This window comes from Tamandua tetradactyla, chromosome 6, assembly GCF_023851605.1.
Source record: "Tamandua tetradactyla isolate mTamTet1 chromosome 6, mTamTet1.pri, whole genome shotgun sequence".
NCBI lineage: Eukaryota > Metazoa > Chordata > Mammalia > Pilosa > Myrmecophagidae > Tamandua > Tamandua tetradactyla.
The window spans coordinates 124,889,986-124,904,730 of record NC_135332.1 but is presented as its reverse complement, the minus strand read 5'-3'; the positions used below and the strand labels follow the sequence as shown (position 1 = coordinate 124,904,730).

Here is a 14,745-nt window from a genome sequence, read left to right as displayed (position 1 = left end):
TTGGCTGGTGAGCCTCTCCTGTGGAGTTCATCCAGGCCATCCATTGGAGTCATCGGCTTCGCAGCCTGCCCTGTGGATTTTGGACTCTGCGTTCCTACGGTCACATGAGACACTTTCATAAATTTTATATTTGCAAGTGTTCCCTGTTGGTTCTGTTTCTCTAGAGAACCCTAACTAATACAGATAATGAGTATTCTGCAGTTTCACCATTACAGCTACTTTAACATACTTTGCTACAGACTTCAGTGGCTCTTTCAGTGATGTGCTCATAAATTGATGTAGTAACATGACACATAATATGCATATTAAGAGGAGATATTTCTTTTGTACCCAGTTTCCTAATGAAGCATTCAAGATGTTTGCAATTTTACACCTCATAGTCCCTTGTTTCTCTGCTAAGGCCCAACTCTGAGTGTCTCTCTTGATTCTCTTAGACTCCATGTGAAATAGTTAACCTAATAGGAAATGGAAGTAAAAATTTCACAGAAGGGGAATTTACCATGAAGAAAGGATAAATGTTATTCATATTGCTATACTTTGTAGAACTTTGCAGAGTAGACATTCAGATATGAACTGATTATGTTCAGTATTGGATTCCTAGGTAATTTAATATTGTGTCTGAGGATAATATATTAACTATGTTAACATTAGAAATGTGGGTTTGGTGCGTGTGCGCACGCGCACGCGTGTGTTTTCCTGATCAAGAGGTAGAAGGCCCAGAGACTGCATTGTCTGCAGGCATCATGTTGGGATTGAAGGATGACTGAAAAGTCCACAAATACGAGGACCTTCCTGGCCAAGCCTATGACTAGTATGGAAGTGGCTACTTGTTGGCTTCCATTCTTAATGGCATTTAGCTGATGGAAGATGGGAGGGAAAATGAAGTAATGGAAAGGCTACTTGGGATTCATTTGTAGACTCTTCCTGCCCTACCTCCTGCTGGCAATCCATGTGCATTCCAAGAGGTTTAGGAGTGAGACATGGCACGTTTTACCAGTTCACGGGGTCAGTGACTTCTTAGTTTGTGATGCTGCTGTGGGCAGGATTTCAGCATTTGTAAGAGAGAAGGAAGATCATGGAGAAATGTGTGAAAAAGTGTGAAATAAAGTAAATGTTGAGAGTATAAGAGCTAGAACTCTGAAGACCAGAACACCTGTATTCATTTTCTGCCCCCACCAGCTTACTAGCTGTGTAACCTTGGACAAATAATTAACCTCCCTGTATGACAGCCTCCTCATCTGTAATAGGTATAATAATAGTGCTTACCTCATAGGGTTGTTATATGAAATATGCATTGAACAGTGCCTGATGTGTTATAAGCCCAGTATCTGTGTTTGCTGATACAGGAGGGGAAGACTCAAAGGGCATAGAGACCTTGCTGTCTCCTGCACTGAAAAGTCAGTGTTTCCTTTCATAGATAGCAACATCTCTGCACTGTAAAATTTATTTTTCCTCTTTGTCAATTACTTTCTTATATTCTTTACCTACGAAGTCAACTGAAACAGCCTGTCTTTTACTGTAAGGAGTCAGGAGCTTGGGAAGTATTTTAGAGAAAATAAGGAAGGATGAGGGAAAGCATATGTCTTTGGGACACTTGTCAAAGCAGAAGTGCTTTCAGACGTCTCTCTAGAGAACTTATTCCCAACCTTTGATTTTCAGAGTCATTCTGTACACCAAACCTAGGCATCTGCTTATTTCCAAGATGCACCCATTTGTGACTTATAAAGTGTTACCAGGAAGAGCTTTGGCCCTGGTAGAAAAAAAATCTTAACTTTTTATCCACATTTTTGTAAGGGCTGCGGAAGAAAAGCCTTCAAATGACATGGATTGACCTCAGTTCTTTTAAAAATATTTGTTTTGAAGTTTCTTTATAATAGATTTAAATATTTTTGCATTGGTTTTATTAAACAGATTAAAAGTATAAGCCACCTTATCTCAATACACATGAAAAACAAAGTGCAACTGAGTAGTTTGAACCCAGTAACTGGCATTGCAAGAATAAACTATATTTTTCCTACCTCTGCCTGTCAGGAGGTTTGTTCAGTACATTTATATCAAGGGTTCTTTAAGGAAAAATACTTTATAGTGCAGAACTGGCTTCCAAGGGCTTTCACTGATCCAATTCCATTCACTTGGCTTGATTCCTGTGATCTTTTCAATGCAGTAGGCACAGTAATACTAAAATTGAGTAAGATGAGAGTCCTGTTTATTCAGGGAGCTGTGCTTCCAATCTTTCATGCAGCTCCTTTGGATTTAGGGGTGGAAAAGAAGCAGAGTGGATTGTGGGAAGAGGTTTTCATGTGGCCAAGGGTTGGTTTGGGACTGAGAAATGGGATGGGAATGAGCAGAAGTTAGAGGCATTTGGGACCACGGGTAAGGGTGGTGTGAAGAGGTTTGCCTGCCCCTTGTTCTTTTTTTTTTTACCCCTTGTTCTTTACCTTCTCTCTTTCCCATTCTTTCAACAATTGACTTCATCCCTGAAGTGGGAGATTATGAAGAGTGGGGTTAGGGAGTTGGGAAGTGTGTAGTGGGAATGATTCTCTTTCCTGCCTCTTTTTCCTCACTCCTGATCCTGCTTTGTAGACCTGGCTTCCCCACTGGAAGGGAAAGCTGGAGAAGGGAGTTCCAGAAGTACTAGAAAGAAATGAAGCAAATTTTTCCTTTATCTTTTCTAGTCTCCCTGACCACTTACTGCATTTTTGTTTACAGGTTCTGTAGGGACAGGAGAGCCATGTGAGAGAGGTATAGGTATTCCTCTTTTGTCCTTTTTTACCTTGATCTCCTTTCCCACCAGCAGGACCCCCACTGCAGACCTCACATTAGTCCCATGCTGAGGTGTATATGTTGAGATTGGGTGAGTGGTTAGAGCTACAGTATCATGCAAGGCAAGAGTCACAAACTGAAATGTCCACCACGGGAAGGCAGGTCCCATAAATGATTGACGTGAACTAGAGGAACTCAAAGTCCTTTCAGGAGGTCAGCGATTTGATGGCAGTGGTAAAAATACATCACTTTACTCTTACTCCTCTTTAAGGAAAACATGCTGCCACTCAGTGATAAAAGGAAGCTGGCACTTAGCTGCAATATCTGGGAGACAGTAGTGGGTAGGGACTGTGGCTAATAGTGAGCACATGTTTCATCTTATACAGGGACAACAGTGAAAAAGCTGCATTCAGCTACTGCTTTATGGGGATTTGGGAAAGTGAGCCCAGCACGTGCAGATTTTATATTCTGCTTTCCATATGCTAGTCTCTGTTCTGAATGCTTAATATAACAATGCAATGCCAAAGACTTAGTAAATTTTCTTAAAACCTGATATTTCAACCAATTCCCGCTATACATCTTGGGTTGTACAGTTCAACAGAATCTTTTCTTTATACTTTCCCCCAAATGAAGGGATGATGTGCCTTTATGATGGATTTTGTCTTGAGGGAGAGTGAATGCTTTCAAAGCAAGTCTGTCTCCTTCTCTCTCTCTCTGATATGGTGGTCTGTTCAGGGTTTATTTAGGAGATGTTACCCACAGCATGGGTCAGTGTGTCCTTGTCTCCAGTTAATCTAAATGGTTTGCTAAAGGCTGCCAGAATGGATTATACCACAAATGGAACAGCTTTTCAAAAGGGAATTTATTGAATTACAAGTATACAGTTTTAAGGCCATAAAAGTGTCCAAACTAAGGCAACCAGAGAAAGATACCTTGACTCAAGGGAGCCACATGGGATAGCATGTGGCTGACGTCTGCTGGTTCTTGTTCCCAATTCCTTTGCTTCCAGCTTCTGCTTCCAGTGGTTTCCTTTCTAAGCATCTATGGGCCTTTGCTTGGCTCTTCCAGGGTAAAACTCTAGGTTTTGGCTTACTTAGCATCTCATGGGAAAGTAGATGGTGACATCTGTGGGGCTCTGCATCTTCAGACATCCTTGTCTAGGCGTCTGCTCCTCTATCAGCACTGCAAACATCTCTAAATGTCTATGTCTCATTCAGCTCTAAAGCAGCTGTGTTTTATCCAAAATCTCTTCCCTTTTAAAGGGCTCTAGTAAACTAATCAAGGACTCACCTTGAATGGGTGGAGTTACATCTCCATCTAATCAAAAGGCCATACCCACAGTTGGGTGTGCCACATCACCATAGAAGTAATCTAACCAAAAGATCACACCCACAATTGAGTGGGTCTGTCTCCAGGGAAACAGTCTAAACAAAGGTTTCCACCCTACAGTATTGAACCAGGATTAAAGGACATGGCTTTTCTAGGGTACACAGCACTTTTGAATGAGCAGAATTTTCTCCTTCTTTACAAGACTTTACACCAATGGTACCCTGAGTTTTTTATTACTTTAAACTTTTGTATTTTTAAAACATGACTTCTTCAATACAGTGCTTTTCTTTTATATCCAACAAGTTCCTTTCTGATTTCTAAGTTTGTAGGAAAAAAACTTAAAAGTTGTGGATGAAAGCAGAATCAATCTTTTTATAAAACTGGGGAAATTAAGATTTTTTTCCTAGAAAAATCACCATTTGTTGGGAGGATTCCAGTCAGTCCAATGTGAATCAGATCAGCTCTCTTCTGTGCAGACTGAAATTAAAGTGTATATCAGCCCCTTTCACTCTTTTGGAAAATATTAGTGGTCCAGCAGTGATGGAACTTGAATATTATTGAATAGTCCTTATTAGCTACTTTCCATGGCTGAAGTGTAGGGGGTCAAAGCCCATAATAAAATTTCCCCAATGAGAAAGTAATAGCCTCTAATCTGTTACTGGAAGTATGATACATGGCTGGATGGGGAAGGTAGGGAGGGAACTGGTTTAAAAGATGCAGTGATGCAAAAGATTCAAACCAAGTATCAACAGTGAGAATTAAGAGTTTTTAAATGGTTTAGATTTTTTTTTCTTTTGGAATACATCCTTACATTTGTTTGGATGGATACAAGAACTCCAAGGCAGAATTATGTATAAGACAAGACATAGGAACATTTAATGAAGTAGGGAAAGAAATAAAGATCAGTGGTGAAATGCAGCCTAGGCTTTTCCCTGGATCAGAAATATGCAAAAATACAGGGATACCAATTGTGCCGGTTTGAAAGGATGCATGTACCCTAGAAAAGCCATGTGTAATCCGATTCCAATCTTATGGAGGCAGCCATTTCTCTTAAACCGTGTTCAGCATTGTAGTTTGGAAACTTGATTATTTCCACAGAGATGTGGCTCCACCCATCCCAGGTGGATCTTGATTAGTTTACTGGAATCCTTCAAGAGAGGAAGTGTTTTGGAGAATGAGGGGAGAGCCACAAGAGAAGACAAAGTCACAGAGAGCCCACACAACCAGAGACTTTTGGAGATGAAGAAGGAAAACACCTCTGGAGGAGCTTCATGAAACAAGAAGCCTGAGAGAAAGCTAATAGATGTCGTCGTGTTCACAGCGTGCCTTTCCAGTTGAGAGAGAAACCCTGAACTTCATCGGCCTTCCTGGAGTGAAGGTAACTTCTTGCTGGTGCCTTAATGTGGACATTTATAGCCTTCTTTAGACTATAGAAATTTTCACAGCCTAGAACTATAAACCAGCAAATTTCACTGTTTAAAAATCCATTCTGTTTCTGGTATATTGCATTCCGGCAGCTAGCAAACTAGAACACTGATCTTGACCAAACAGCTTGGTGCCCAGTTCTGCACACTGCCCCAGTGTGTTCTCTCATTTCTGGCAGCATGTACCAAGCAAGCCCGCTACTGTAAATGGTTTTCTAGATTTTTGTTCCCAGCATTTTGTAAGTGTATTCAAAACATTAAGAGAATGAAGACTTTCATGGCAAATATGAACAACTGATGTTCTTGAAAAGCTATTGATTATTGTTTAAGTATTACTGCAGACCCATAGAATAATACTGAGGAGGTGTAATCCTCGGAGAACAAGAAGCTGCAGAACATTGATGCTAGAGGTCTGAGTCCCAGATTAGGATATGTAACTGCTTAAAAGTCCGTTTCTGAGTCTCATGTTTCCTCCTCTGTAAAATGAAGCAGATGAACTGGATGGTCTCTGAATCTGTGCTGCCCACACTTGAAAGTGCATACAAATGACTTAAGCAATCTGCTGAACTGCAGATTCTGATTCAGGAGGTCTGAGGTAGGGACCTGAGGTTTGCATCTCTAATAAGCATCCAAGTGATGCTGATACTACTGATGCTCAAACCTCACTTCAGTTAGCAAGCTCTGCATGCTCTCTAAGCCCAGGTGTCCATCAACTCTGCAGTTCTACCGAAGTGTGCTCATCTCACATTTCAGCGAAGACAGGGAGATTTTTGAAACATGCCTACCATAGTATTAGCTGTTCTCATTTTTCATAATCATCTTCATGAAAAATCCTTTAAGTGCCTAATTATGCATAACAGTTTCACATGCTCTACAAAAAACAGCTAAATAGATTTGGCCCCTGCCTTATAAAACTTGACAACCTAAGATAGGTAAGGAAATATGCATAGTGACAGTAATAAATATTGAGGCAGTAATAAATACTGAGTGATAAATGTTCGTCCACATACTGAGCACATCAAAATGAGAAGGACGGGTGCTCAGCATGTGCTTTAGGGTATTTATTTTCTTGCAGATTTTGTTCTTTTTAAGATCTGAGAAACTGAAAAGGTTGCCCTAAAATGTTTATTGAAACACAAGAGGTTTCTTTTCTGTTTTACAAATAGGAATTGGGGAATGGGCAGGTTAGTTTCTGAAGCTATTTTTTTTGTTGTGGTTAGGTTTATTTTGGCCTCACCCATGTCAGAAGAAATGCTTTATCAGCCCTATATGCCTCACCCTGTCATGTACAAGTGCCTGGATCTGAGTTTGTATGGCTCAGCCCTGAGCATGTGTACACAGGTTCCTGAACCCAGCTCTTCCCAACCGATGGCCTTATGCCCATGAAGTCATTCTCATACCATCCTTGGAAAGCAGAGCAGATAAGGCTGGACATTGCTGTCTCTGAATCATATACAGTTAAATGATGCAGAGAAGAAAAATTGTGTGTGCGAAGTCTCATGGTTATTAACTCACACTGGAATTTCCTGAATTTTTGTATTGATTCTCTTTCTTCTAAACACACTTGCATTTGCTGAACTGACATGAAAACTGGCTGTTTTAGAGGAGGGAACCACATGAGTGTCCATTGCCAACATTTTTTCCTGACAGCAGAACAGGTTCTTTTCCTAGAAGCCAGGCCACCTACCCACTGGAGATTATATACAGGTACCCATGATGATCAGCCAGTTTCTTATAACTATAACTCAGTTTGGCAGAAGAATGCCAGGTTGGCTTAGTTCATTGATTTGGAAAATGGCCACATCCAACCAAGGGTCTATCTATCAAATGTTTACTAATAATGGTATTAAAGACTATCGGTTTACAACTTCTTGATTCAGGAAGGCACATATAATGTTTAGTTGTGACTCTGTGTATGCTTGGGGAATGTAAAGGGGCAGAGAGTATTCAATATGCCTACACTCCTAAAATGGTGCTAGAGAGTGAGGCACTACTTTGCAGTCAGATACACATGGGTTTGAAACTTGCCTCTACCATTTATTGGCTGTGTTATTTGACCTCTCTAAGCCTCAGTTTCCCCATCAGTGGAAATGAGGTAATAATAGTACAGAGGCCGTGCAATTCTTGTGAGGCTTACATGAGATGAGGATATATGGGATAGATATATAAGCACACACAGTGTCTGCAAAGAGTAAGGACCTACCTATATTTGGTAATTCTTATCAATCATAATAAAAAATATTCACGTGGTTGCATCTAAATTCACTTGAGTCTTGAGAGAGAAGACTGAATTTGGTATTTTTATATTATTTCATGTGTGAATATTTGTACAGGAGCTTATGTCTGGGTTAATAGCAAATGGCATTCTCTGTTTATTAGGAATAAAGCTGTTATTGAGGCAAAGCCTGCATTAATTAGGCTCAACCTCATCTTTCATTCTGTAATGTTTTACACAGCTGTTGTTTTCCTTGTTTTAGAAAATTAACTGTAAAGAGTGAAGGCAGTCTACTGATAGTAAAGAAGATACAAAATCTTGAGTAATTAGTATAGCAGGAAGCTAAACTTTGAAGAAGCCACAGATGGCAGTGCGATGTGTTTTGCATTTGTGCCTTGTAATAGATCTCTGTGGGCACACGGAGTTGTAGACTGAGCGGAGGGCACCAAGCATCTGGTTGTCCCCTCCCAGGCAAACGAAAGTGTGATTGCTGGCCCCTGCCAGGAGTGGAACACCTGGAGCTTGGGCTCAGGAAGGAAGGGGACCCCAGTTGCCCACAGCCAAGGTGGGAGCATGAGCCAGGCCCTTGGGGAGGGGTAGTATTCTTTGGTAACACAGAATCTAAAGCCTGCGCAGCCAACTCTACTGTAAAGCTGCAGGGCAAGTGCACAGGGCAGCTGGATAGAAACCTAAAAAGCCAAAATGAACTGTTTAAAGTGGGTAATTAGAAGCAGAGCCTAGTGAAGTCCCTAATCTCAGGAACCTATTCAAAAAAAGAGCTTTTTATAGGGTGTCTGTGGCTTCTGGCTGAGTAGAAATTGAACCAGCATGGTTCAGAATAACAGTCATTTAAGCCAGTTCTTTCCCAAATTTAGTATGCTCGTGAATCATCTAAAGGCCTTGTTAAAACACAGATTCTAATTCAGAAGGTCTGGGGTTGAGCCCCTTATCCTGAAGTTTTAACAAGGTCCTGGGTATTGCTGATGCTGCTGGTCTGGGGACCACACCCCCGCCCCCACCCATGCAAGCATCCACCCTTTCAGATCAGCACCTCCTGACTTGCTGTTTCATTTCTCTGGTATCTTAAATCCACCCATTTCTGGACTCCACTGATACTCACAATCCATTATTCCTATTAATTTTCAGTCTGTCATTGCCCCTATCCCCCATCCCATACCAGTTCTCCTTTCCTAGCTCTCCAGCATAGATTCCATTATTTACCTTTGTAATCACTCCTTTCATAGACCCTCAAGTTCTTTGCTGCTTTCTCTCTTTCATCATTATGCTCACCCAGCAACCCCCCAAACCTGCGTATCCAAACTCTCTACCTACTCCATACTGTATCACCTGGGCTGGTAAATGTGGCCGAAGGAGCACACAATACTGTGCTAACTGGTCTCTCTTTAAATGCATGATCTTGACCTCATGTGATACTAAGTGTGCTAGTTCTCTCTTGGAGGACATCTTCATACTCTCTGCTGCCTCCTCAAGGCTCCAATATCTTTCTCCATTCACATTCTCAGCTGGTAACCTTGCTTCCTTTTTTTGTTGTATCATGCTTTGGACAAGGACTTCTTCCTGCACCCTCTTGTGGCTCTCCCTTACCTGTCTGCATTGAATGGTGCCATCTGGAGGTCATGTGGATGGGCCAGGGTGGTGGACCCTCTCTGACTTAGTCTCCTGCTACTGCTCAGCATCTTGCCAGACCCCGAGATCCCTGCATGAATGCCTCTCACCACCTCCACATCGCTGCTTAACTAACATTTTCTCAGTGAGGGCTTTTCTGCCTCCCGTACTTAAAATAATGCCTCCCCCAAGGGCGATCCCTACCCCTGCACTGGCGGCAGTGTTTTTTTCAGCAAGTATCACAATTTTACTCGTTGGCTGATTTGTCTCTTCCACCTCCACTAGAAAGGTCCATGAGACTCAAGAGTTTTGTCTAGTTTTGCCAGTATTGAAAACCTCACCTGGAGTGCTGGCCAGCTTTAGGAGACTCTCCTTAAATAAAATATTTGAATAAATATGTTAGAGTGGAATATATGAATGTGTTCCAATGGAATCAGAAGAAGGCAGTTAGGAAAAAAAAATATGTAAGCAAATATAAAAATGTAAAAAAATACATATTACATATATATATATATATATATACACACAACTACTCTGGTCCTTTTTTTTTCTGGTCCTTTTTGAATAGAGAAGGCTAAGGGATATCCCTGTTTGGGGATTCCTTTGGACCTGCATGTACTGAATTTAATATAGGTTGTCAAGCTCCCCACATCCTTTGAAGATCGACTGGGAAAATGTCTAACCTCAAATTCTAACATTCACCCCATCCTTTCTCTCTTTAGGCTCTCTGAGAGAGGTCAGTAGCTTAAGTCAGGATTTAACCTCCCCACATTGCACTGGGCATTGTTATTTCCACTTCGGACACTTTCCAAGAACTGAAACCAATTAACATTTACAGTAATTCCACAGGAGAAGCCTACCAGTTTGCTGGGATTTTTAACAAGGGGTATATTTTAGCCACTTGGGCCTATCATTAGGAAAACGGCCACAGGGCTTTGAATTGGTGGAGGAAATACCCTAAGTCATCACTAAATGGGGGTGTTTTCCATAAGAAAGTAAAGTGCTGCTTATTCTCAAGGATGAAGAGTTAGGCTTTTAGTCCATTGAAACTGAAGGAAGGCATATAAATATCTATGGTAAGTTCTCACAATATCTGTCTTTTTATTTTTGGTTTTGGTTTTTGATTAATGGTCAGTATACACTAAGTAGTTGCCTCAAGATTTTCAGCAAGCTCTGATTAGGGGGCATTGCACAGAGTGTATTGTGATTGTTAAATAAGGTAAAGTAGGACTGACCTTGCTCACAGCTAAGAATGCAGCAGGGGCTCAAAACATGCCCCTGCTTCTCTCTCTCCACCCAATCAGGGCCTTTCTGATGTTCCCATCCACACTGCTGTCTTTCCGTATAATAAGGAAGTTAGGATATAAATATTATTGTGCTTCGATAAGGCATCATTTGCTTTAGAACAGTGGTTCTCTACTGGGGGTCACTGCCTTTCAGGACTCCTTTGGCAAAGTCTGGAGACATTTTGGGTTGTCACAACAGTGTGAAGGGATGCTAGCCCCCTGCAACAAAGAATCATCCAGCCCCCAATGCCAGTAATGCTGAGGTTGAGTAGCCCTGGTTTAGAGCATACTCTTTACAGTGGTAATTACAGTTTCTTTCTTTACTGGACTCAAAATGAAGGAAGGAGATGACTGGGGAAGCTGTGTGATAGGCTGAGAACAGTGTGTGCACAAGAGGCTGGGACAAGTTGAAGGGCCCACCTACCAGATGCTAACTTTCTGTGAAAGCATGCTATAGACAGTTTTCAGCTTCAAATAAGTGCTTTATCAGATTTTTATTTCTATATTAACGGTTTGGACCTTAAAAAACAAACAAACAAACAAAAAACAATGTGGTAGAAGCATGGAGCACTCCAGGGGTGGTGTGGGGGTGGTGTGGGGTAGGGGTGGGGGGATGAGAGATAATACTGGCTGGAGTTAGGCTTTTAGTCCATTGAAATATGAAGGAAGGGGCCCTCCAGGACCAAAGAAACATGCTCTTTTCTGTGTAGTATTCATAACCTGTACATACTTCTAGTGCCCTTGTATCTCTCTGTATGGTACTTATAGGTAACTTGATCTCGCAAATTGGGCCCTGTCTTCTTTGCCTTTGTACCCCTGTGTGTTGTGCAGAAGGATATCAGTAAGTGTCCATTAAACAGATGGAATAGTGTTTTAAACACCATCAGAGGCAACTCAAAAAATAGTTACCTCTCCACTTTTGAACAGGTCCTATTCCCAAAAACTTGGTTCTGATTTAGCTGTTCAGAGCCTGAAATGCATCTTCCCTGTTTCTTAAATAACGAGTCCCCAGTGGTGTGGAAACATTCTGGAGCTCAGTGTTGCTGAGCTATAGCGTGCAGTTGTGCAGGACGGGGGATTTCCCAGCTCGAAGCGAAGAGGAGAGAGTTCCCCTTGCCTTTCTTTGTGAAAGTGGGCTCTAGGCAAGCGTGACCTTTTCTCTCATCCTGCCTCCTGCCTAACTCGCCCTCACCTGCTACTGGACTTCCTGCTAGAGCTCATGTCCATGTCCGAGAGGCTTTGAGACCAGTGTGGACAGGAGCTCCTCGGGGCTGAGGTGGGAGTGAGAGCTGCTGTCTTGTAGCCTCTAGTGAGGCTGACGCGGGAAGTCAAGAAGTGCCCATCGCCTTGTTTGTTGTCAACTTTTTCCCTTTGGTCTTTTACTAGCATTGCTTTGCTCTTCATTTCTAAGAAATAGCGACCTCTTTTTTCTTTAAACTTTGCAAGTAATAAATCATGTTGGCTAACTTCCCTGGATACTTTTCTAAAGAAAATTCTGTCGGTTATTGAGTCATTCTTTCAGTGCTTTTTTCTTCCACGTAGCATATTTTTAAGGTATTTCTTAGATCCACACCTCTGCGAAAGCCGTATTTTAGATTTAAGCCTACACTTTTCAAACTTGAGACATACTTTCCTCTTGGAGAAAGTGATCTTATAGATGATATAGCTTTATTTTAAGCACGAATAGAAAAACCATACTAACACGAATAAACTGCATAGGTTTCTGTTTGGATTGATTGTTTTTATTTTAATCCATGGTACCTGGTGCAATGCAAAGAGGTGCATGGTTGCAGTGCCAGCGTATCCCTCCCTCAATAGCATCTGTGAGGAAGACATAGAATGGGGCAATGAGTAAAAACAAATGTGGGCATACTTAATTATTAATCATTCAGAGCACATGTGATTGCTGTAGTTTTAATTTTCTTACATACATCTATAAAGTTTGAAACAATATATTGGTCTTTGGCTATTTTAAGAGTAATTTTTAATATTTGCTTTTTAACATTCTTTTTTTTTTTGGTAGAAGTAAGGTCTTTTTTAATTGTATGAGAGTATGAAGTTATACAATTTTAGCGTTGCTTTTGAGATTTAATTTTAACAGGTTAGGAAGTCACCCCAATGCAGGCTGTGTTACATAAAAAAAAAATCTTAGTTTTAGGCACCTCTGCAAGATGACATTTTAATACACAAAAGTTTTCACATTCTTGTCTAGCTTAACCTTTTATGTAAGGATTTGAAGATTTAAAATGTGTCTATAAATTTCCTACCTAAAATTCAAAGCATCCTTATTGTCCTTGCACTTTAATGTTCTTTTTTATATGGCATTAAAGTACTAAAGGTCAATTAAACAATTATTTGTCAGTTGCTTTCATTATTGCCCAAAACTTTAACAAGGAAATGAAAAGATAATCGTTTTCCTCTTAGTTACCCCAGTTTTAATCCAGTTCACAAGTTCAGAATTTTAAAATTGTTTCCTCTTGTGTTTCCTTTCCAGAAAACACGAGGTCCTCCCCTGTTTCATCAACAGAGCGCAGCTCTGGAGGCGGGAAAGTGTGATTTCAAGGTACTCATTTCTCTGGTGTATTCTGCATCACCGCTCATTCAAGCTTCCATTTAGATTAACTTTGTGTTCCAGTATCACTTTACTTGCTGAGTCCAAGTTGTAGGATTCCAGACACGCAGCTTCCAGGCTGGAACATCTCAAGCTGTTGGCTAGTCTGATTTTGAATTTAGCACTTATGCTATAGAGACTGAGAAACCAGTGCACATGCTGCCTGTGACGTGGTGTTTCCCTCCGGTCAGTGACAGCCACAGCCCTGCCTGTGCCTTGCTATGCCTGTGTGAAATTGAGCAAAATGCCCTCCCTCTCTTGGTCTTTTTTCTCATCTGTAGGATGGGGACGATAGCGGATATCCTCCTGGGGTTGATGAAGCGATTAATAGGATAAGGCATGTAAAGTCCCCAGCACAATTTTACCACCACCAACAAAAAATGAATATGTAAGGCTGCTTTTACTGTTATCACTCTCAATGGCATTAGTGATCCTATTTAGTGCAGATAATAAAGCTATATCAAAAATTCCTTAATGACCTTCAAACATCTGTGAGCAGAGCCAAGTCCAGAAAAATCATCCAACTTAAATGAAAGACAAGTTAACACAAAGACATTCTATATTTTATTTTAGCAATTAGTTCATTACATGGTTATCAATTTTTATAATGAATCCTTGGACTTTGAAGTGTTACGTCCACCCGTTTCAAAGATTTACAAGCCTCAAGTGCTGTGACCCGAGCACCCCTATCCATTATACATCATTCCTAACTCCCCCGTGACTGGAAAGGAAGTACATCTGGCCTGAATTTTCACAATCTCTTCCCAGAAGGAATCTTGTAAAATAGGGCACTACCTTTTAATTAATTCTTTCCTTCATCTTGTTAAGAAATTCTTTCTCTTGCCAGGGTAGCCCTTCCATTTTAGGAGAACAGGGATGTACTTCAGAGTCATTTTGGTTCCCCTCTGAGGGCCCCTTGAGGCCAAGTTTTTCTGAATATAACTGTGGAGCTGGAAAACAGCCTGCCTTTTGTTAGTTAACTCAAGCTAAAGAATTGGTGCATTAAGAGCTTTGATTATCCACACTCCCAAAATCCTTTCCTCTTATCTCCTAACATTTTACTGAAAACTTGATTCAGGGATTAAATACTGTTTTCTTGTATGCACTTCCATTCCCATTTTATTTGTGGGCTGAAAAGATAGTGCATTTTCCAGGCATAGGCAATTAGATTCAACTCAAGAATCTATATATTTTAGAATAGGTATCAGTTATTTCTGTAGTGAAATAACAGTCCTTCTAAGTTTCTGGAAAGCATTTTATTGTGTGGCTACTTTTTTATACATACCTAAACGCTTGAGTTTTACTGTTAGGCTACTATTCTGCCATTTTAAAATTTAATCTGAATTTTCCAGCTCCTCTCTGCCAAATTCTGGCCTCCAACTCTTTAGTTATCTTACTTGCCCGTCTCAGCCCCTCTCACAATTAATATATATACAGGGAGAATGTCTCCCCCCCCACACACCCCCGCATACTCATTCTCTGCTTATAATT

The 14,745-nt window shown here is 40.8% G+C and overlaps 1 protein-coding gene across 3 annotated transcripts in view; it reads left to right on the top strand.

Moving 5' to 3' along the window:
* PAG1 (phosphoprotein membrane anchor with glycosphingolipid microdomains 1) overlaps positions 1 to 14,745 on the top strand; it is a 156,862-nt gene that overhangs the window by 40,859 nt on the left and 101,258 nt on the right. Inside the window, exons 1-2 of one of the 3 annotated variants that reach the window (XM_077167079.1) lie at positions 2,443 to 5,470; positions 13,138 to 13,206. The exons of 1 other annotated variant lie outside the window; for it this stretch is intronic. The gene's annotated coding sequence lies outside the window, so the exon portion shown is untranslated. Of the gene's footprint in view, positions 1 to 2,442; positions 5,471 to 13,137; positions 13,207 to 14,745 lie in introns of those variants that run through there. One more of the 3 variants, XM_077167078.1, reaches the window with a different exon arrangement.